Source organism: Schistocerca americana, chromosome 1 (genome assembly GCF_021461395.2).
Source record: "Schistocerca americana isolate TAMUIC-IGC-003095 chromosome 1, iqSchAmer2.1, whole genome shotgun sequence".
Taxonomy (NCBI): Eukaryota; Metazoa; Arthropoda; class Insecta; order Orthoptera; family Acrididae; genus Schistocerca; species Schistocerca americana.
The window spans coordinates 864,448,003-864,473,487 of NC_060119.1; the positions used below are offsets into that span (position 1 = coordinate 864,448,003).

A 25,485-nucleotide genomic window follows, 5' to 3' on the forward strand; every position below is an offset into this window, starting at 1 on the left:
TGGCAGTTGAGCAAAAGCACGGTGAGTAGTTGGACGAGGCGTCTGCCATCATCGCGCAAACCTTTCCGATCTCCCGCGTGCCGGCCGACCACACACAGCTGTGAAACTGAAGAAACGACTGCAGCGTTTTCATCACCATAAAAATACAAATAAACTTCTTCTCCACACAATTCTGCGCACCCGAGAGGAGCTCATAAAACTTCAATGGATTGTTCTTCCTCATCCACCCTACAGCCCGGATCTCGCACCTTCCGACTTCCACCCATTTGGTCCCAGTCGATTAGTAGTGTTTCCATGCGGTGATACAGGGCCTCCCGGTACAATGGCGCAAGGCCGTCGCATTGAACGGAAATTACATTGGAACATAGGGTTTTGTGGCCAAAAGAGTGGGGGAATAATACGGTATATTGGAAACCTGAATAAAGCCAACCTGCCTTCAGAAAAAAAAGTGTTGCAGTACTTGCTTTGGGGAGGGGGATCTCGCGTGCGCCATATGTCTGAGAACCGTGTTAACTTTGCTCTGTGTGTTATCGTTATTTTAACAGATTGTAGGATATATCTTATTTTCTGGTGCGAAATTTGGGGACCAGCTCAAAATTTGCCGAAACTAGTGTGGAAAACCGCCTGAAAACCACACTCAGGTTGGACGGTGTACCTGTCCTCGTGCATGTATCACCTCCTAGCGCCTTGCCCCTTACTCTGTACGAGCGGGTTACATTGCTCAGCAGCTATCTCCAAAATGCACTACAGATCCTTTAAAAGCATACGCTTTAACTTGATCTGTCCGCCGTAGGGTACAGTGTAACTACAGAGAGACGTTTAAAGGGACGACGGAATAAGTAAATTTGTAGTAATTGTTTCTAAGGGCTTGAAGATTATTCGGTTGCAGACAGTGCATTAACCGAATTACAGGATGTAGCAAAATGGAACTGCTAGTCGTTTCGGTCGTGCGCAACTTTTTCTTCACGTCCACAACATGGAAAAACTGGAGTTACGAAAAAAAGTCAAGGCAAAATTCATTTTTCATGCAGTTCAAGGGTACATTTCTCCACCGTGTTCTGGCAAGGCAATCCTTCTCAACGAGAAAAACGAAACGGCGTAGTTCGGTCGCTATGTGCGACACATGTGGCATCCAAGTCTCGTAAAACAGCGCAGGGGACCACCGATCAGTCGTTACAGCTTGTAAGCCAGCAAACGATTATGAAACTCGTGATTCGCGCCAGAATGTGGGCGGGTTACCGCCGCTCAAATCGTCACCTGGTCAGAAGAAGACCCGGCTGGTGTTTACGTCTGTTACGCGAGGCAGCGGCCGGCGTAACCTCGGCACGGTTTTGAGTCCGCGCCAGCAACTCACGTAAACTGCTCTCAGCAGCGAGTGGCGAACGTGCCTTCTAGATGCCAAGGTAAAGCACCGTAGTCGGCGGTGAGGAAATGCTCGTCAAAAAATTACAGTGATAAATTATCTCCTGTGACAAACAAATCTACTCAAAGTTACTGCAACGGTCCGTCGCTTCATTAATCTAATGTGCCGCATGCGTCTACACTTGTATATTTTGTTTATCTATCGAATCAAATATTCATACAGCCATTATATTTTCGACCCCTGCCGCTGCAAGGCCGTTCCACAACACTTGGGACTTTACATTGCTTTCCGTTAGGTAAAATGTAACACTATTAACTCACATTCATATTTCAAATGGTTCAAATGGCTCTGAGCACTATGGGACTCAACTGCTGTGGTCATAAGTCCCCTAGAACTTAGAACTACTTAAACCTAACTAACCTAAGGACATCACACACATCCATGCCCGAGGCAGGATTCGAACCTGCGACCGTAGCGGTCGTGCGGTTCCAGACTGTAGCGCCTTTAACCGCTCGGCCACTCCGGCCGGCCACATTCATATTTGCTAACCATCCATTACTCAAATCAACCGTCACTGACAGTTACGAAAGAAAACAGTAACAGTGAACACATAACATAAACAACAGCCTACGTTGTTAACTATGATGAGAAGTTTCTTCTATGTGCCAGCTGCACTTTCCATTTTTTTAACTAAAGCTACCTGATAGCGACGACATTATTCTCCCCATGGCGTGCCCTTTGCGGCGTGTCGGGGTTTGAAACTTCGTGTGCTGTGCAGGCTGCAAATTAGAAATTCACCTACCTCAGAACAGCGTCTGCTCACTCGGCAACGTAGATACTTACAAGATAATGTAAAAGCGTCGTTGATAAAAAAAAGCACCATCTAATATCTGCAATTACTGAGGCCGCACAACCCTAGTAATGAAAAAAAGTTCTATAGAAAAACTGTCACATCATGTCAATAAAAAATTTATCGGGCAGTAAGATAATGCATTGGCTTCTGGAAAATAATATCCGAAATTACAACACAAAAATGTTTATTTGTTTTTATAACCAAAGAAACGGTACTATTCAGTCCACATTTAAACTATTGGTTATTTTCGTCAAGTTCACAATTCATACACTCATTTCCACTGCAGCCAAAAATCTGTCCAAACCCGACCCGAGTTAAACGTTTCCACAGTCATTAATTCCACCACTAACATGAGTTATTACATTCGATCCTTCTGGTGGATTTCAAAAAAGAAATTGCTCGCCAAAAATGCTCAGTGGTTGAATACTGAAATATGTTACGCAGATGCTACCAAGGCCGAATTTTCACACACGAATATCATTCCAACAATACAGTTCTAAAACTTATAAACTTCACAAAACTGTCCGTAATTACATCAGCGTTAGTCACGCCGTGTATCAAACGCGAGGAACTCAATATTCCTTCATTTCACACATTATTTTGGCTCGCACTAGTAACATGACAGTCCGCGTTCAAAGCTAGCGAGAGACTCCCTTCTTGTGGCCTCACTCCCAGTATATCTGTCAGGTAACGAGCGGTAACCGTTTCGATTCTGATTGGGTAACCATACTCACTGCCAATCAGAATGCTCGCTCATGGTCATACTCGCGGCAAAACTGGCCTACACCAATCCTTACATACAGACGCAACTACGTCATTCTGATGTACAAATATGAAAGTAATGTTTAATAAACGAAAACGAAGAGGCAATAAATCTGGAAATAGCCTTTAGATACAGATAATACTCCAGCTGACTTTGTGGCTGCTCTGTTACAATAACAGTCACACATAGACATACTTCATCAGCAGAGTGGGTAAATTCCCTATGAACATTTTCCCACGATAGGCTTGCGTAACTCTTACAGGTTACTTGACGGTACACAATGCAACATTAAAATTTGACGAATGCCGGACGTACACACTCATTCACTCACATATACTCCCATAACAATCTTAGACACCAATAATAATTTTGTCTGACTTTTATATACGGAAACGAAAAATTCTTAAAGTTTTAATATGAAAATCTCAATCAATTAATTCTGCACCCTGCGAGCTGTGTTTATGTTTTTAGATTATACCAAAGGTTAAGCTATCGTATTTCCTAACTGAATTTAGTTACCTAAATGTCGGTTTTTGACTTTTTTAGCAATTTTTTATCTCTGAAACTATGATAGTTATAAAGCTGAAATTTGGATACAATCTTCTGAATGTCAAAAGGTAGTGTACCTATTTTGTAAATGATTGAATAATATTTAATATCATTTATTTAGGTTCTTATAGGTAGTGAATATACGCGTCCAGTAAGACATTGGATAGCTTTCCCACGGCAGGTAGTGACAGATGCGCGCGTGTCTCCCGGTTAGGCCGGCAGATGTCAGCCCCCGAAGTTACATGCAGCTAAAGTGCGCTTCATTTATGTTGGCGACCGAGTTTAGGTTCGTTCTGCGCATCTGACGTCACAAAACACAGTCAGCCAATGAACAGAGAATGACGTTGCCACATCTCGACTGCAGTGCAGAGCATGGACGAGTGTCTTCAGTTTTAAAAACGTTCAGTCATAAATAAAGTAATAGAACAAAAGCAATGTCTTGATAGCAGACATTCTTTTATAGAAAGTTTGGAAAAGCATTCTTTATACCAATTGCTTCATATTCTATTAATTAATTAAACCAAACAAGCAATAAGACTCCTAATTCAGGCGATAGCAAGGAAAGGTGTTTGTATCACTCTCACGAACCGCTTTTTCGCAATAAAGAACAGCGGTAATTGTTTATTTCCTATTGTACTTCGACGAAGCGTGAGTAATTCATAGTCATACCAACAGTGTTTGTCAGTATTTTGCGTGACGTCTTATACTCCTCGTGGCGTTATGTAGCCAGACGAGCTGTTGGGCTGCTACGCGATAGGTTATGAGTTCAAACCTTGTGCGGTGCTTAACATTTTCAGTATTTAAAAACAATATCGAAGTGCCTTACTTCACGAATTATATTCGTTTGAATGCAATTTTTTGAAATTTCTAGTGCTTTGTCTCTTCATTAACCCTTTCGCTGCTGCAGACACGTGTTCCCCGCATTCCGCGCTGTGCGCGATTTTGTCATCACTGCACTGCTCGCCTGTGCAGACACATGGTGTTCCCACTGCTTTGACACACTTATCATTCGATTTCACAAAAACTATTTGGCCCAAAAATTTGATTTTTACACGTCTTCTTGACTGATACCTTCCCTCCATAAATGACTTAATTTTTTTCGATGCTCAACGCAGTTATTATGCAGCATTAAATGTAGTAAACCATTGCACGAAATTTTGAAGAGTTTGCAGAGGTAGAAGTCCATAGCGTATACTTTCGTATGGTCGATTTTACTTGCCACAATGTTGAGAGTAAAATGTGGACAAGATACCTAAATTTCATATAAAATTTACTGTATAACAATATCTCATTTAATGTAAGTACGACATAGGTGTCGTATGTAAAATTGAGAAATATTCCGTCTTTCGCGACTGTAATAAAAGTACTATTTATACCGGACGCGTTTGGCTTTATTTTAAAGCACTTCAATCAAGGAAAGGTATGGCACATACACAATGGTACTCATGTTCTCTTTCTTGTTTTTGTTCCGCAGTCGCAGTTTTACCAATGGCACTGAAATATATTCCTCTTCTGCAACTGTAATAAGGGACTTATTTAGACCAGACGCGTTTCTCTCTTTTGAAGCATCTTCAGTGGACAGCATTTAGTCTCCTCCATTGCCATGTCACTTTTCGTAGTTTTGTGCTGCGGTAACACAATGTTCAACGTTTGTGTTGGCAGATCAGTGTTTTAGCAAATTAATGATGTTTGTGTGTGCCACACACAAAAATTATATTTGACATAGCTCAGAGCACTTCACTGATAGACGGTATATTCAAGTCCTAATGTTTTTGTAAGGCCACAGTTTTGTTTAATGCATTATGTCTACTTCCTTTTGATTGACTGAAGCGCTTTAAAATAAAGCCAAACGTGCTTAGTGTAAATAATACTTTTGTTACAGTCGCGAAAGACGGAATATTTCTCAATGTTACATACGACACCTATGTGGTACTTAAATGAGCTATTGTTACACAGTAAATTTTATATGAAATTTAGGTATCTTGTCCACATTTTATTCTCAACATTGTGGCAACTAAAATCGGCCATACAGAAAGTATACTCTATGGACTTTTACCTCTGCAAACTCTTCAAAATTTCGTGCAATGGTTTACTATATTTAATGCTGCATAATACCTGCGTTGAACATCGAAACAAAATTAAGTCATTTATGGGGGGAAGGTATCAGTCAAGAAGATGTGTAAAAATCAAATTTTTGGGCCAAATAGTTTTTGTGGAATCGATTGATAAAGAGTGTCAAAGCAGTCGGAACACGATGTGTCTGCACAGGCGAGCAGTGCAGTGACAAAATCGCGCACAGCGCGGAATGCAGAGAGCACGTCTTTGTAGCAGTGAATGGGTTAATGCGGCCGTGGTGGCTTTACTTCACGAACTGCGCACTCCCCCCTACACGTAAGCTTGCGAACTATGCTATACTATGGCGCTGCTTCTCTTGGCGCGTGCGTCGTGTGCAACTGGCAGCGCAGCAATCTCCCGCATCTGGGCGGGCATGCGCGAGCCGTCAAGATAAAAGAATTTAACTATAGCTAGCTATACTAAAACAAACGTACGCTCGGAACAAACTTGCGACGCTACACCTTCTAGACTATCTTCAGGTACCGCACAATTCAATTCACTTTATTGTCATGATTTTTAGATATGTTTTCTTGAAAAACTGAACAGCTTGCACATAATCAGTTCACATGTCAATATAAACTGTTTTATAACACACACTAAAAAGAGAAAGAGAAAAAAAAGCGCGCCACGAAGGCATTATCCGAATGGGACAAAAATCGATAAATCTAACGTACACGTACAGACAAACAAATGAATACAAGTTCGGATAAAACTGAATGATTTATTCAAGAGAAAGAGCTTCACAAATCGAGCAAGTCAATAACGTGTTGGTCCACCTCTGGCCCTTATGCAAGAAGTTATTCGGCTTGGCACTGATTGTTAGCGTTGTTGGATGTCCTCCTGGGGGATATCGTGCCAAATTCCATCCATATTGCGCGTTAGATCGTCAAAATCCCGAGATGCTTGGAAGATCCTGCCCATAATACTCCAAACGTTCTCAATTGGGGACAGATTTGTCCACATTGCTGAGCGAAGTAGTGTTTGGCAAGCACGGAGACAAGCAGTAGAAACTATCGCCATGTGCGTGCAGGCATTATCATACTGAAATTTAAGCCAAGGATAGTTTACCATGAAGGAGAACAAAACGGGGCGTAGAATATAGTCGCCATACCGCCGTGCTGTGAGGGTGCCACCGATGACAACCAAAGGGGTCCTGCTATTAAAAGAAATCATCGGTGCCTGGAATCTTATTTAGTGGGGTAGAATTGTCTTCAGTGATGAGTCTTGCTTCGAACTGAGCCCCGATGACCAGCGAAGGCATATCTGGAGACGCTCCAGACAGCTTTGAGACACCAATCTAAATGTCACCCGCCATACTGCCCGTAATCCAGGAGTGATGGTCTGCGGTGCCATTTCTTTTCATAGCAGGCCCCCTTTAGTTGTCGTCTCAGGCAGCCTTACAGTACAGTGGTACATCGACGATATTCTACGCCCGGTTTTCTTGCCCTTGATGGCCCTGACCCTGGGTTTACATTTCAGCTAGATAGTGCTCTCCCGCACACGCTGAGAGCTTCTACTGTTGTCTTCGTCAAAAACTGTCTCCGCCAGGATGGTCGCCTGATCTCTCTCTCTCTCTCTCTCTCTCTCTCTCTACTGGGGGTGGTGGTGGGGGGGGGGGAGATTGGAGCATTATTGTGGCAGGGTCCTGCTACCAGCTCTGGATTTTGCCGATCTAACGCGCGAATTGGACAGAATTTGGCACGGTATCCCTCAGGAGGACGTCCAATAACTCTACCAATGAGTGCCAAGCCGAATAAATGCTTGCATTAAGTGGCAGAAATGAATTTAGAATATGTCTGATTCAAGGAATACCAGGATGGGCTCTCAGGAACGAGCATCAAAGGGCGTAGTCGGCGTCGGGAGTCGAAATCATAAAGAGCTACAAACAGTGCGCGAGACCAATAATAGTTCACAGTCTGTTTCGGGTTCAGGCAACGTGCACACGTAACAGCGTAAGGCGCAGCACCTTGTAACGCCGGAAATGCATATCCTCCTGAAGATATGACATTTCTGTGTCCTTATATATTGCAATTGTTATATATATACATTTATGTCGATGTATAATTGGTTTGTTTGTAAATATTATTTGCATTTTTACGCTGGGTCTTGCCTAGGGAAAACTATGCTATCGAACGATTACATCGATAGGTCGTGTGGAGAACCAAAGTGTTTATAATCTGTGGTAGTGAAATCTGCCGCGTGAAGCGCAGGCAGAGGAGAGTCTGGCAGGAGTAGGGCGGTGGAGCAGGTGTGTTGTGTAGCGTTCCCGCGAGTTGCCGCGCTTTCGGGGTTTGGCAGCATGTAATTGCGCTCGACTTACTATGATAGTTTCTGACACGGTGTCGCGGACAGGAAGCATTAGCTGGCGCACATCAAGAGCCCGTTTCGCCTCGTGACCGTGTCGAGAAGAAGGCGCGCCAACATCCAGCTTCTGCAACAGCGACGGCCGACAGCCGGCCGTGGTGACCGAGCGGTTCTAGGCGCTACAGTCTGGGACCGCGCGACTGCTACGGTCGCAGGTTCGAATCCTGCCTCGGGTATGGATGTGTGTGATGTCCTTAGGTTAGTTAGGTTCAAGAAGTTCTAAATTCTAGGGGACTGATGACCTTAGAAGTTAAGTCCCATAGTGCTCCGAGCCATTTGAACGGCCGACAATGAGTGACTGTCGCCACCTCCTCGACCGACGGCTTCAAACCTTCAATCAACCAACAAGGAAGACTGGAAGCACGTAAAGTTTTAGAACTGTATGGCAGACCTCAGCTTTTCAAACTGTTAAATTTTTCTCACTAAATTACAGCAACATAGCATGAACCTTTGTTGCTCATTGTCCCAATTGCATTACCAAGCAGGGTCCCTTCCTTTTCCGGAATGAACCCGAGTGTCGTTGAAATTCAAACGCCAGCATTAAAGTAATATCATTCCATTTCACTGCTTTAATTTCAAAGTTCAGTTAAAGTATTCATAGCTGGCTACAATATTTAGATTACACAAGCACAAATTAAGAGTGCGGGTTTTGTTACCATATTTTAGCTTACCTGTGACTGCAGCTCAGCCCGGTACGTAGTAAATTTGACTATTGTTAATCAGAATCATTTAATTCAAGTTCAAAGTTAAATCTCTCATTTCTAAATTGCGTAGATTCAAGTAGCTTTTGAAATGATTGTTGAGGTAGCCCAAGACTAACCTTATTTTATTGAATTTCGTAGTGCTTCAGAAACAAAGTTCACTATTAATTTCAGTCACTAAATTAACTTTCAATTTTACGGTTTTATTAATTCTTTTGCTAAATTAAGTCAGAGTGTAGCAAAATTTATTACTTCTGACAAACATTCAGTTTTCACACAACACGTGTCAACCTTCAGTTGCCACGCTTTTAGTGTTAATTATATGTGCATTACTCTTTCATTTTCAGTTATTATAGTAGTTGTCCACAGGACTGGCAACCGTAATTTTCCCCAAATCTCAAATATCTAATTAACGCCAATTATTTGTTAACGTAACGACCGCACATTTACTGTCTTTATTAATTTTACCCTTTTCTCAAAATTAATTTCCACCAATTTCATTTGCACTTTTCCTGTCATTTAGATGTAACCCTTTCCTCCCTCTTTACCGACAAATTAACTTCGGTGACGATTGCTTTTCCCAAATTTCCATTAGGTGCACGCGGTTTAATTTTTCACTGTCATTAAGGTCGATAAGTGAGGGGGAGGTTACAACCTGAAGAAGACGACTGGGTCGATATTGAACGAAAATCTGCCGCTCATGGTGTGGTGGTTAGTTGTTGCCTCTGGAACGCGGGGTCCGGGATGGTAAGTCACCAATAGCGTCAAATAGAAAGACTTACACCAGACCATCATTTCAATTATTCTGCGAAAATGGAAACTTGGCTGAACATCCGGAAGTAAACCATCAATATTTCTTGTTTGTTACGTAATGCTACTTCAATCGTTGTGACAAATAATTACACCCGTTGCAAGTAATGCTGTACGTTAACTGAACTAGTACTGCATAGACGTAAACTCTGCCCGCAGGCCCTGGCGGTCTATCGGTACCGATCGACGCCATGTCATCCTCCGGTAATGGCATCATTGAATGAGGTATGGAGGGCCACGGGGTCAGTACACCGCTATTGCGTTCGTCGTCAGTTTTCGTGACTGCTCGGTGAAGCAGCTTCTCAGTCGGCATCACGAGGCTGAGTGCACTCCGTTCCAGTCCTCTCACCAAGAAGAAATCCTTGGCAGTGCCGGGAATCGAACCCGGGTCCCCCGCAACATAGCCGCGTTGACCACTAAGCTACGGAAGCGAACACACCGACATTACATCTCAGAACACATTGATCAGATTAGCACTGGAACAAAATTCATTTCAAAATCCAACTGGGGAAGCAGAGTCGCTCGTAGTAGGCCCTAAAACATACAGTGTAAAACTGCAATAAAAACTGAGACGTACGAAGCGCAAAAACGAAAACCGCAGTGCAGATTCTATAAGAGCACTACTTCCTGCCTGCTGTAAAATACAGAAGCAATAAAACGGAGCCGTACGTATAGGACAACACAGAACAGTTTTCTGCAGAATGTTCTAGTCACAGGATGACAAACGGCGTCGTAAATTGTACCGTTTAAATTGTTCCACCCAGAGATGGTGTCCCGCAAAGGAAAGCAATCTCTAGACAGAAACGCCTGTACGGGAGATACATCTGGCGATGGTAGGCAACTGAAAATATGCTTTTTCCACGGCGCCATGTCAGCTTAGTCATGTACTTGGAATAGGACTTGCTCATGTATCAAGGAAAAACAACGGAGAAATTTAGTTTTTGCTGCGTTTCGGTGTCATCCGCTCTCTTTGATTCTACAGCCAATTGTAAGATTCTACAAAGTTGTTATTGCTCTTACTACAGATTTATCACGTTGTTACAAAAGAGTAGCGTTTAACAGCAATTTGAAACTAACAAAGTAAAGCAGAAGGAAGCCTGTAAAAAACTAAAACGGAAAACTTCACCGAGTGAGTGCACCAGAATAAAACACTTCCTCAGACTACTTATATCATTTTTTGTATCAGTTTATGTAAGTTAGCGTAAGAGACGGAGGAAGATCAGCTAATTTTTGAACAACAGGGGCACAGACTGGTAATTTGGTAGCGTACTCGACTAACTCTCCTCTCATACCTGACCGTCATTAGTTTCATTATCACGATTCCAGCAGGTTAATCACTAACTGCTAACGTGTTTGTGACAACAAAGCTATCGGAAATGGCAATCTGGGTTTACGTAACGTGGTCCGCCTACAGGCTGCAGGGAAGTGAACGGTGTGGGTGCATGTGTTAAATAGGTTCGACAGCCGTTAATTACGCAAAACGCCCAGTCTGTGCCGTTATCTCACGTTGCAGAAACGTGAATAGTCAGGCATGCAGGCCGCGCACTTTTACTCTCTGAAAGTCATGTGCTACACAAGTGCAAAAGGAGGCATGGTCTTAGGAGACAGCAATCTCTATAGTTACAGATGGAGCTGGAAGGGCTAAATCTGAGTGGGCGGTGACCAACAGCTTTACGTCAAAGGAAACAAAGCTGAATTCAGAACAAAAGATTCTCCAACTTTTAATAGCGTTTGCTGCTAAAATAACTTACTACTGTAGATTGTGTACTATATACGATTTACAATAAAGAGCATGTTTTACGAATACTTCATTTCTATTAACAATAAAGTAACGAAAAACAAACTTGAAATAGCCAGTCGACGAGCCAAAAGAGGGTTTCATGCTAAATAATTTCAAGATGCTAGAAATACACAAAGAACAGTGCTCGCAGCACGTGAATAGCATTACATCTCTACCAAACCTTGTAGTGAATTTGGCGTAACCTGTATGTAACACGTCACAGCCGGTTCACTCGCTACTCCCTATGGCGTGGACTTGGGAGGGGGGGGGGGGGGGTGGAAGTGGAAGGGAAGGAGGGATAGTATCTCCCATTTTGTATGGACTGTGCACTCATCCGTTTCTTGCCTATTTAGTAATTTATGCGTAATGCTATCTCGGTGTCTGCATTTGTACAGTATATAGCGTCAAAAAATCTTCTGTAATGTATTATTACTGTGGCACTCTTAATTTAACACATACGTACGGCTTCCATTTTGTAGATACTTCAGGCCTGTCATAATTGACGGCAGTACGTTAAATAATTTTTACGACTGGCATTGTAACCCCTTTTATTATAAGTTTCATGAAAGCTCGGCTTATGCCAGTGTACATTGATGGAAAAAAATCTCAACACCAAGAAGGAGTTGTGCGACATAAAAGAATGTTGGTAGGCATATCTCAACATCTGAAATATGTCTACTCGCACCAGTCGTGTAAGAGTGGCGGTAACAGCGTCTCTGTGAGGATGCAAATCAGGTTTGCTTTAAATACACACTGTAACGGTCATGACTGTTTGTTGGTTCAAATGGCTCTCAGCACTATGGGACTTAACGTTTGAGGTCGTCAGTCCCCAAGAACTTAGAACTACTTAAACCTAACTAACCTAAGAACATCACACACATCCATGCCTGAGGCAGGATTCGAACCTGCGACCGTAGCGGTCGCGCGGTTCCAGACTGAAGCGCCTAGAACCGCTCGGCCACACCTGAGTGTTAGTTACCTTTGAGATTGGACGTGGTGAGTTGATATTAGTCAATAATGCTCTTAATGCGACAAAGACGCTATTATCATCACGTCACTGAGTTTGAACGAGGTCGTGTAATAAGGATACGAGAAGCTGGATGTTCCTTCTGCGATACTGCAGAAAGACTTGGCAAGAATGAAGCGACTGTACATGACTGCTGGCAGCGGTGGTCACCAGAACGTACGTAAGAATCCGCGGTTGCAAGAAGATCGGGTCCGGACGGCCACATGGCACCATCGAGAGAGAGGACCATCGTGTCCGGCGTGTGGCTCTGGCGCATCATACTGCAACTACAGCAGCGATCTGAGCAGCAGATGGCGCCACAGTCACACAACGAGCTGTTACAAATCAGTTACATTAAGGACAGCTGCGAGCCAGACGCCCTGTAGCATGCATTCAACTGACCACAAACAACCGCCATTTGATACTTCACCGATGTCAAGCTAGAGATCATTGGTGACAATCGTCGACGTCTGTTGTGTTCCTTGATCTATCGCGGTTCCAATGATGCCCGTGTATTGGTTAGGGGGAGGCCAATTGGGAGCCTTCAACGAACTTGTCTGCGTGCCTGACACACTGGACCTACATCCGGAGTTATGGTGTAGGATGCGGTTTCGTATGACAGCAGGAGCACTCTTCTGGTTATCTCATGCACCCTGACCATAAATCTGTGCATCAATCTGGCAATTCGACTTGTTGTGCTGCCATTCATAAACAGCATTCCAAAAGGATAACGCTCGCCCACATACCACTGTTGTAACCCAACATGCTCTAAGAAGTGTCGACATGTTGCCATGACCTAATCACCAGCTCTGTCTCCAATCAGCAGATATGGGACATCATCGGACAACAGTTCCAGCGTCATCCAAAAACAGCATTAATCTTTCTTGTATTGACCCACCAAGTGCAACAGGTACGGACTCCATAGCACAAACTGACATCAGGTACCAGTACAACGCTATGGATGCACGTTTACACGCTTGCATTCAGTGTTCTGTCTTTTACACCAGTTATTAGTGCACCAACATTTCACATTTGCAATGGCTTATCTCGCGCTTACATTAACTCATCCTGTATTGTTAATCACTTAAATATATTACCTAGACAAATGTATTCCCGAAATTTCATAATTTTTCGGTGTCGCGATTTTTTTCGATAGTGTTTATTTTAACCCTTTGGTTTTCGTTGGCACATAGTACGTATGTTATTTTGTTAATATGACTTTTTGGCTGTGCCTGAAATCCGAACAATTGTTCTTGTCTCGATTATCACGGGAGAAAAAAAAAACTTTCTTATTTTGTACTAACTGAATACTTTTCCGTTTCTGTCCCTTTTGTAGTCTGTATGGTACATAAAGCTATCTTGGTTCTGAACTTACGTTGTATACACCGTTAACAATATGCAAATTCTTTTTTAACATTCTATTTCTGTTGCATTTCAGTGTATTACACCTGTATGACTTCTCTTTAGTTGCGACTTCATGTAACAGTTGGTTCACATGTCGCTTTAGTTTTTTTCGTAGTGGTCATATTCTTTGATAATCGATTTACACTCTGTACCACTGTTAACGCCATCTGGCGTCTGTAACGTTTCCTTCATCTGTATGTTATCGGTGTGTAGACAGATTGGCACTTGACTCCGTAGGTATGAGTCTTATTCAGAGTGACTTGTATGCTCATTTTTGTGAGCTTTGCTTTGGTATGTTATTGTAAGTATGACTAAAAATTACTGTTTTATGGATGAAATATTTTTTATCAGCATGTCTTATATTCTATTTCTTATTCTGATCACAGCTGTGTTCTGATGATATGTCTAAACGGGAAACAGTGAACACATTCATTTACGACCAAGACATTTCCTAAATTATACCCTGGGCCAAATCTAAATGGTCACCTGTCTCAAACATGGAAGTATTGCTCAGTCAAGTGGTACACAGTAAGTTCGCACCTTTAAAGGACTTTTTGAAACACTGTGCAGTTTCCAGAACAGAATCCAATACAATGCCCAATAATCTTTTCTTCACTACAAAAAATTCAAATGGCCAAATGGCTCTAAGCACTATGCGACTTAACATCTGAGGTCATCAGTCCCGTAGACTTAGAACTACTTAAACCTAACTAACCTAAGGACATCACACACATCCATGCCCGAGGCAGGCAGAATTCGAACCTGCGGCAGTAGCAGCAGCGCGGTCCCGGGCTGAAACGCCTAGAACAGCTCGTCCACAGCGGCCGGCTTCTTCATTCCAAATACGCCAAATTACATTATCCAGTGTCTATTGTCTGATTTACATTTTCCTAGTATATCTTACAATAACTTTAAATATCACTAATAAACTGTAATTCATGGTAGAGTAAGTTTAAAATATTTGTGGGCTATTCATTAATGTTGTCTCCTGAACGATAGACAATTTTTACCAGTCTGTCCGGAGAAAACGCCAAGCGGTCGATATGAGACTGTCTGAACAGGGGATCGATCTTTTTTTTCAGCCAGTTAACGAGGAAATCGTAACGCTTGACGACGACGCTTTTCTATACAATAGCTCCAAGGCTTAATTTCTTCCTTCCCATCCGTCTACTGAACTGTAAATATCTTTATTACAATGTACTGGCGTTTATAGACGACGTATATCAGCATATCTGAGACCTCGTCAAAATGCAATGAAAGAACTTTACCTTGGTAACGAACAGTACAGTCTTGCGTTTTCCGTGTAGGGACGCAGCACCACTCACCTGTAAAATAACAAGAAAAAAAATTACGATTTACACTAATCGAAAAAATAAACATGAGTGTATAAAATGCAATACAAGACTGTAAAAGATTATCCTAAAGCTCTTTAATAATAGTGTGTGGCAACGGGTAGCACAATAACTACAACAACACAAAATAATAGCCTGATTTTAGTACGATGTCGAGTGAAATAAAAACCGTAAATACTCCTTTAAAGCCAGCGGCCTTGCCGCAGTGGTAACACCGGTTCCCGTCAGATCGCCGAAGTTAGGCGCCGTCGGGCTGGGTTAGCACTTGGATGGGTGACCATCTTGTCTGCCGAGCGCTGTTGGCAAGCGGAATGCACTCAGCCCTTGTGAGGCAAACTTAGGAGCTACTTGATTGAGAAGTAGCGGCTCCGGTCTCGTAAACTGACATACGTCCGGGAGAGCGGTGCGCTGATCACATGCCCCCCCATATCCGCATCCAGTGCCGCCTGCGGTCTGAGGATGTCACGGCGGCCGGTCGGTACCGTTGGGCCTTCCAAGGAGTTTAGTTTAATTTTTAGTTCAAATACTTCCTTAAAACATTAATTAGTGCACACAGGGCTGTACTGCGTTTCGACATAATCTTCTTCAAACTCCATACAACAAAGAAGTTTTAATACAGTTATTCTTTGCTACTAAGATACTATTGGAGTCGAGTCACCTTAAGGGAATCCCTGACAGCGCTTTTGACAGCTTTCCACTACGAAGCGCAAACAGCTGCAGCCGAGAACAGTACCGTCTATGTAGCTAGGAAGAGGCGTTGCCATAGAGACCTTACGAAAATCGCGTTGCAGACACGCGAAGCAGCTGCGTCCAGTGTACGGAAACTGCACTTATACATTTGTACATTATGCATTTTCTTTGTACGACTGTTTAATAATTTCAAAGGTGTTTTCACGAATATGTGGAAATGGAATTTTTTCGATATTTCACTACAAAAAGCTGATTTTTTGTTTTCGTTTCTAATAGAAAATAGGTAAAACGAATATCGGGCAATACCAGATTTTAAAGCTAATAAGAACATAAATGAAAGATTCTAAGTGAACAAGTCAGTTATACTGCAAGACAGAAATGCAATTGTTTCTGAAATTACTTGCTGTTTAGGAGAAAAAGGAAAAAGGGTAAGGTATACAGGCACTATAAATGCCTTGTAAATGTTCTTTGATGTGTTCGTAGATATATAAATGTCGATGTTTTGAAATTGTTCACTTGTCAGCAGTTTACCATACGAAACTGATGAAAACAGTTCTTTTATGGAGTTTTCTTTAGCCATGAGTAAACTATCAACATTGATAATTATTTAATTCTGTTACCACATTCTGACGATTTTCATGACGGATTGTATCTCTTAACCTCACTGCCACAGTTCGTTTCTGGATCAAGCAAACTGACGTGTTGACGTTCCGTCTAGTGTGATGCCACCGTACGTTCCGTTCTGTTAGCGTATAATGTGAATCGACGTAAACACGTTTGGATCGTCGTTAGCAAGTTTTCAACATGGAGATCGAGACGTTGAAGCCCAAGTCTGTCGCACTTTATGATGGTGCCGACCCTCTATATCCACATACCTGAGGTCATCCACTGTGTTAGAAGGGTTACGGCAGTGACACGTTGCAAATTTTAATTGAGTTCACGTATATTCTGTCGGATTCATATCAGCAGATACTGCATCCCGTTCCATTCGGTCCACCCTTGCCTCCTAGGCGGACGTGTTCACAATGTGTGCGCTGTGTGATCCGCGCGGCGGGTTAACAACAGTTTGTCTGATGCGCCGGCCAGTCTGAGTACTTTTTAGGCGGTTTTTCTCGCTAGTTTATGCAAATGCTGAGTTCGTCCCGAATACCCGCCTCAGAAAGTCCGATATGCAAACAATCATAATACCTACGACAACAACTAAAAATAAAGTTTGCACGGTTCGCACTTGTCGCACACGACTTTCCTCCCTGGCGTTAACTGACGACTGTGACAACGAAGATAATAACTTATGAATCAATTGACAGAAATGCACTAATCAACATTATAAAGGAATTCGTACTCGACAATAAAAACGACAGAAACAATTAACATAACTTTAACAAACACAATATCAAAAGTGAAACTGATGAGGGAACTGTCAAAAACCTTTTGAAATAAAATCAGGGGTAAGACAGGGATATGATTTATCACCACTACTTTCTAACTGCGCATTAGAGAAGTTAGTGAGAGATTGGAGAAAAACCAATAATACTAAAGGTGTTCAACCAGGAAGAAACCCAAACAAAATGTCCACAGACTGTCTAGCATTTGCAGATGACACGGGATCGATTATTGACCCACCGGATAGCGCCAAAGAGCAAGCAGACAAAAATAGGACTAAAATATCATTTGAAAAAACACACTTCATGACAAGAACGATTTCCAAGGAATCTACTGGAACCTAGAGCTAATAGTGATGAATGCAAGTTAGGATCAAACAGAGAGCCCTATTTGAAAATGGAAAAGCTAACTGATATAATGAGGAAAAGAAGACTACCGTTTTATGGAGACACATACCAATGGACAATAACACACTAACCAAGCAGATATTCAACTTACTAAACAGCTACAAATCCAAACTCACATGGTACGCTGAAATTGAAAAAGATATGAAAAACACAGGAATTAGAATTTACATAATAAATAACAGAACACTTTTCTGAGAAGCAGTGGAAAGGGCAATATTTCAGGAAAGAAAGAGGTCTGAAAAAGGAATAAAGTGGAACCAGGAAGAAAAGGAACGACGCTCTGGAAGGGTGAAGCAAGTCTTAGGGCAACGAAAGTTAAGCACAAAGAAGCAATATAACAGCGGGTTAGGCTCAAGGAAGGAGAGAGTGCTGGACACGACACGGCAGTGGCGAGGCGGTCCAGCCGTGGGCGGTGTTGGCAACCTTGCGCCGTCAATCTGCGGGGGTCAATCAACGCCCGCCGGCCCCTTCACAACACTCACTCTCTGTTGCAATCCCAGTTGCACTCCGCAGAGTTGCCAATTTGCGCTCGTCCCACACCCTCCTGCGATCGAGTTACACCTGACCAAAACTAGGGTAGACTTGCGGTTGCTGCTCGGATCTGTTAACGGTCTTACATACTTCAGACGCACATCTTATCGATCCCGAACAACTGTCTAAAAAGCAAGCTTGCGTTTAGCAAGACGGCGTCCGTTCATCACATGTTGAAGTCGACGATAAGAGTTGCACACTCGGTATCATCGTGTCCAAGAAGATATTTCATCGTCGATCGTTTTCAAACGGTGTCTGCAATATCCATGTACACGGTTCGGCAAAGAAAATTGCTGATTTGAATAGCACACTGTCAAAAGAGCGGTCTCATTCGAAGCGACGGGTCTTTGTTATCCACCTGCCTCAGTAGCGACAACGCATTGCTCGAACGAGCAACGTACATTTTTCGTAGAGGCCTTTAATTCTAATAGCCGGTCCTTCCTCGTTGGGTGACGTGAATTTCGTACACACTACAAAATTCCTCCTCAAAGGCCTATTCGTTGTTTCGTAGGTGGACACCATCGGGGGAATTAGAACTGAGCAACGAAGGACGAGGTTATCACGGCCCGTGAGATTACCACGTAACATCAAAGCAGTGGGACAGTTAACATTTCGGCGATCTCCTCAGTGCGGCGCTCGGTACGCAAGCTTGCAGCTGCTCTTCGACATTCTTAGCGCGGTGTGAGGCGGTTTCTTCGCGATGACCTCAATTTCCAACAGTACCAGCTGTCTGTGGTGGAAGAACTCAGCGAACGCGATTCTGTTGTTCCGCAAGATGCATGTACACAGTAACTTTAAAAGTTACCTCAATACGGGCTCAAGTTCTTCAGTGATGTGACTCATTTTTATCTGTTTGTGCGGATTCACAAACAAAACATGCGCTCCTGGAGTGCTAACAATCCCTGAGACGTTAGTGAGCGTTCCCTTCACTCCGAGCTGTTTGGTGCCCGTTATCGAGAGTACCGTCACTGGTCTTCACCTTCTTCAAGGTGGGTGAAATAGGTGAAAAAAGAAAAAAAAAACACGAGCGTTCAGCGATTACGACTTCTCACCAATTTTTCAATATGATTGAGAACTTTAGTTCACACAGTCTCGAAAACAATGATGTTGAGGATGTTTGCTGCAAGTGGGGCCACAGTACACGCAGCGTGACCTGCTAGTCGTGTTTTGCTCCCAAAGTTTCTCGAGCGCCTGATCTACCCCAGTGGTGATCGTCCGACTTCGGCAAACTCGCCCGATTTAGCCTCTTGCGACTTTTTAGGTGGGAATACATAAAATTCACTGTTTACGCCGATGGTATAAGGAGCCTTACAGAGTTGAAGGGGATTATTCGCCAAGCAATATCCCGCATAGCCATCGCTATAGCCAGTGGACTGGTAACGTAGAGCGTCATTTCATGGGTACCATTTTTTTTTTACACACAAGTGTTTTTAAACTTTCTTTGACGTAGAAACAGAAGAAATGGAGTTAAAACGATGAATACAATGCTTTGCATTGACCTTTAAAATCATCAAATTGCGTTGCTGGGTGACAATTACAAACGCAGAACAAAACACACTGGAAGTATGCACGTAGCATTCCAGGTATCTGCACATAACTTTATAGGCTAACAGTATCAGCGTTTGTAATATTCCGATACGATAGCTCTCGCCACAGCTTTGTCTCAAGAATGTCGTTCATACACCCATTTTAAGAAAGGAAAATTATTTATATATACTGACAGAAATACGACCAGTTCTGTTCCTGTTCTTTGGCGAGTTAGAGAGAGAGAGACAGAAAGAGAGAGAGAGAGAGAGAGAGAGAGAGAGAGAGAGTTCTAACGAAGAGTAGACAGTGGTTTTCACCTGTTCTGAAATTTGCCGATAGATTCAAAGTGTGTGCTGGGCTGGAATTCGAAACGGTGATTTTGCACGCTAAGCTGCTCCGGCATGCCTCACTCTGCCACTGCCCTGTCTCTAATCGCCAAACTGAACTCGGCTCATTCAAGTACTTTCTGGACCTAGCGGCGTATTCCGAAGTGTCTCCATTCTAGTCTCGGTTCGACCGTGAGACACACAACCGTTGCTTCCAAGCAGTAAGTTACATACTTTGCTGGAGACGATGGTTGCCAAGGTCATACATGGAGCCACATCCCGAGTGGTATTGCCACAGGAAGAGGTATTTAGGATTCTTTTTTACTTCTGCACTGTTATACGTCCAAGACAATTCCGCGTTTGGTGTGCTTTACATCGGCACAGTTCAGAAAGTTAAATGCCAAGAAACGCGTAGAAAGAAAAACATAAAAAAAACTTGAAAAAGAGGTTGAAGAAACAAGGATAACAACACAACGTGACGTGACCATTACTTCTCTTGTGCCGCTCCCCGCCAGCACTCTGTTAAGTGCTTGCGCTGGCCCTTTCAGATTGCATGGTCGTAGTGCGTAACACACGCTCAGCACTGGCGGAACTGTCTCTTAATGGGCGATGGTTAAATGCACTCGGCAAAGCAAGCAGAGGAGCATGTACGCCACCCCTGCCAACCTCCCCTTCCCCACGAAGCGAATGCTCGCCTTGTCGATTGTTTTTGAGGGGGAGGGGAGGCCATACATTACGCCGGGAACGGGAGTGTGCTGCGAACACCACAGTCTCGTAACGCATCCGTGTAGAGCGTCCACATGAGCTTTTGCATGATATTACTCTTCATGGGACATCTAACTGCCTGCTGAATTACCACACCCTTGTGTGCTGTTAGTAGCGTGGATGTTTTTGTTCACCAATGGCGTTCGTGTAAGATCTTTCACATAAAACATTAACGACGCGTAGATCATCGTCATTGTACTGTGCTCGTTTCGAGGCCGCCGTATCTTCTCTTTTCCCATTCGGCTGATTGAACGTTGCATTCGTAAGAACACTGTAAACCGACACAAGGAACATTACCTTATAAGTACTTGAATAATTGTGTTAAGTCTGGAGGGCTTCGCGGCCGTTGTCACTGAAGTTAAAATCTTCTGGGTTGTTAGGCCGAGTCATATTTCTTCAAACAATCGACGTTCGACTCCTCTGTAGGGATGTTGCGGTGTCTACTGTAGATTGAATGCTCAAGGTCCTGAAGAAGATCGCTGCAGGAGCCTTTAACCACCGATTTATGAAGAAATACGACGCGGCCTAACAACCTAGAAGATTTTAACTTGTTGAATAATGTCTTTATTTCGGATGTGGAAGCAGTGCACACAAAATCTTAATTTTCGAGTTGTCGATAGAAACAACAGGAGCAAAGCATTATCCGTCAATGTTATAGTTATTTTTCTTCATTCTATTTTTTCACGAAATGTCGTCTTTTGGGCGTTTTATTAAATTTCTCCTCATCAATAATTTTATTCCCACACTCTCTTCACCTGCATGTATTATACTAATTACCTATGTATTCTCCTCTACTTTACACACATTGTTTATATTGCCAATAAGTTGTTTGCTAGCCAGTGATTATTTGTTACAGTGTAACTAGTTTTTCACCCTTTAAGAAGCCTGGACGAAGCTAGGAGAGTCAAGTGAAGGAATACTATCGAAAAACAGGGTTTTAGACGCTTTAGCAGAAAAGCATACATCCTTCTGAAGAAACTAGGAGCTAATTCACATGTACCACAGCTAAACTAAGAATAACACCAGACCAAATTGCCAACAATATGGTTAAAACGTCTAGAACACCTGTCGATAAAGAACACTCACGTAAAATAAAGAACTAAACACATTAAAGAAAAACAGTCGTGAACAACGAGACTTGTCAAAACCGTTCAGTCACAGAAACGCTGCAGGCCCTACAAGGTATAAGAAACGGCAAGGCCCCTGGTCTCGACATCATACACCCAGAATTCCTAACACACTGTAGCTGACGACATTTTACTTCCACATGCTCCAGTCGGCAGTTTTGCCATAAGAATTCAAGAGGGCAAAGATCATTGCCATCCTCAAACCAGGAAAACCAGGCTATAAACCAGAAAGCTATAGACCGATCGCTCTCTTAAATGTAACATATAAACTGCTTGAGCGTCTCCTTTGCAACAGATTAAATCCAATGATACTGGAATCTCGACCAAGCTGGCTTCAGACCCAGTCGAAACTGCAAGGATCAGGACTTTGCATTAACAACGTTCATTGAGCGGGGCTATGAACAACGCTTGAAAACTGGTGCTGCTTTCGTCGATTTGACAACAGTATGTGATACTGCTTGGAGAGAGGGTCTAACATATAAGTTCGTAAAAGCTACTAGATGTAAAACGATGACGCCTCTTCCAGAGAACATGTTGCCAAATAGAGTCTTGCAAATCTCAATGTGTGGGTCTTTCATCGAATCAAAACTCCTAAATAATGGTCTCCCCCAAGAATTAGTGCTTGCGCCTCTGCTGTTCAATCTCTATGTAGCCGACCTACCAAATACCGCATCTAGAAAATTTATTTACGCAGATGACATCACTCTTGCATGTCAACATACTAATATGACTGCTCTTGAACAGACTCTCACCCAAGATCAGGAATTGATGGCTGAATACTTCAGGAAATGACGACTAATCCCAAGCGCACTTAAAACGGAGACCTCATGCTTCCACCTAAATAATAGGCTGGCTGGCTGGCTGGAACACCTCTACATATATCTCTGAATGGTACTGCGCTTCCTTAAAACTTTTGGAAAAAAAGGATTTGCTGAGAACAGCCTCACAAATAAACATAGTAATTTTTATGAAAGTAAAATCTTACCTAATGCTTCTTAGTTCCTGGGATTCTCTTATCACAGAGGCAGTAGAAATCAGAATAAGCGAGAACTATTTTAATCGGGACAGCAGCTGTGAACTAGGTGCCGCTTTCCACAATTTTACAGCGCCCATCTAAGAGAACGCGGGAACTGGCGTGTGGTTAGATGCTCCGGAAACCGGACACCAGCGGATGCTGCTGCACGCGTACGGGATAGTCATGGCGTCGAGCACTAAAAGGGAATCTTTGCGGACGCAAAACTGGACGAGCATTCGGGATGACAAGGAGACGGGTGCTTGCCATTTCTTCGAAAATATGTTCTGTTAGAGGACGAACACGAGTACACGTTTCGAAATTAACTGAAGGTGAGAAAGCATAATTATGAATTACTACTGGACAATGTGCAACAGAAATTAACATAGCAGGACAATGTGACGAGGAAAAGCGATTACTTTTCGTACTCAAGTATCGGCTATTCTTAAGACTACATGCGACTACTGAACCGTTCTCTCAAAATACTATACTTCTTATACGTAAGCATCCTGCCAGCACCATCACTCTTCCAGGTCTCTCAGATATTTTTATTTCCCTTTTCATTTCCACCACCGCTATCTGTGGCCCACTCTCTTCTAACAAACAGAATGTTTCATTTAATGTTCTTGTTATGAAAGCCTTTACTTCTGATTACACGGCTTCATTTCATCTTGTTCGGTTAAAAAACTCATGTGTAGTTTGCACCAAGCTGCCATAATGTGTGTTTTTCTGCTCCACATCACTTTGTAATCACACCGCGGGAGCTGTGATAGCAGTCCTGTAGTTGAATGCTTTGGCTTCCGTCGGCAACATTCAACAAGCAGAATTGGTATTTTTTGCAGACGATACTAATGTCGTAATAAATCCAGTTAGAGAGCAAGCAACAGACGAGATGGTTAATGATGTTTTTCCAAGAATTATTAATTAGGTCTCTGAAAATAGACTCTTGTTAAACTTTGAGAAAACACGCATATTTCAAATCTGTACAACAAATACAGTCATATTAACAACTGATCTTCTCGTATCATATAAACAGGAGTCAGTTAACAAGGCTGAATGCTCCAAATTTTTGGATATACGTAGTGAAGAGTACTTGAACCGGAAGAAGCATATTACCGAGCTTCTTAGACAATTAAGTTAAGCCATTTTTGTTCTTCGTATAATTGCTAGTCCTGGAGACAACGAATCACACTACTGACTTACCTCGCGTATTTCCAATCAATAATGTCTTATGGAATAATATTGCGGAGCAACTCTTCTCTTAGAAAGAAAGTACTGATTGCACAAAAGCCAGCAGTAAGAATAATGTGTGTTCAGATGCAGACTTCATGAAGTATCCTAATAAAGAGTTAGACATTTTAATTGCACCATCACAATACACATATTAGCTAGCGAAATTCGTCACAAAACTTCTTCATAAGTTGTGGCTCTGAGCTTGAGATGACGATGGTCAAGTGGTTAGCGTTCAAGCTCCGTAATCGCTGGGTAGCTGGATCGACTCCCGTTCAACGTTTTTTACTGGATACTTTTCTCAACAATAGTCATATTTCATACATATGATATTTGAAAGGAAATATAACAAAAAAGTGTATTTGCATGAACATTTATTGAATTTGCAAAGTTACTTGGCTGTTTAGTAATTGCAATTATTACAACAAATATTATAACCATCGACAAATAAACGACAAAACACCCAACATTTTCCTGACAATGTATCCCTGTCATGATCTGCGAATAAGACCAGCTTCTTAAAGAAGACTATTACAGTACACGAACGCATCTTTTAAATGACATTTTGCAACCGCATTATGCATTGAATATTCGTGACATTCGTCATCCGCAATAGTCGAAGACCGTGGGTCACCTTCATTTTAGCAGTAAAAAAGTAAACTTTTTGATTTTCAAGAAATTCGCACATATACTATTCGTTCTCGAAAGCACATCCGACTATTATTTGTATATTGCACTTATGTTCTTGCATATTGTATTACTGAAAAACTTTGTTTACACCTTAATTTGTCGATGTTTACTTGAGTTTTCCAAGCCTGTCCCTCACCCTTGAAATCTGTGCCTGCAGGTGGAAGCGTCTAGGTGCAAAGCAGTTCGGGGTATCTTATCCGATTGCAAGTGTAACGGATTTCACAAATCACGACAGGCTTTCACTTTCAGCAAAGCTTCATGCGTTTGCTCGTTTACTTGTCTATCATTATAAATACAAAATTTGTTGTAACAATTAAAATTAATAAACAGCGAAATACTACTACAGAGTAATCTAGCGATTAGCTTGAACGCTAACCACTCGACAGCCGCAATCTCATGGTTAGAGTCGCAACGTACTGGTACGTATTCCAAGCGTAAAATTTCTCTGGCAATTTTCTCGAAACTGCCTAGGTAATACGTCTTACATCTTGCACCTAGCCGGCCGGGGTGGCCGAGCGGTTCTAGGCGTTACAGTCTGGAACAGCGCAACCGCTACGGTCGCAGGTCCGAATCCTGCCTCGGGCATGGATGTGTGTGATGTCGTTAGGTTAGTTAGGTTTAAGCAGTTCTAAGTCCTAGGGGACTGATGACCACAGAAGTTAAGTCCCATGGTGCTCAGAGCCATTTGAAGCATTTTTTTTCTTGCACATTATGTTGTCTTAATGGACTACGAAAAG

The 25,485-nt window shown here is 42.5% G+C and overlaps 1 pseudogene; it reads left to right on the forward strand.

The window, feature by feature from the left end:
• The first annotated feature begins 15,247 nt into the window (after positions 1-15,247).
• Positions 15,248-15,365, forward strand: LOC124556972 (annotated as a pseudogene).
• The last annotated feature ends 10,120 nt before the right edge of the window (positions 15,366-25,485 follow it).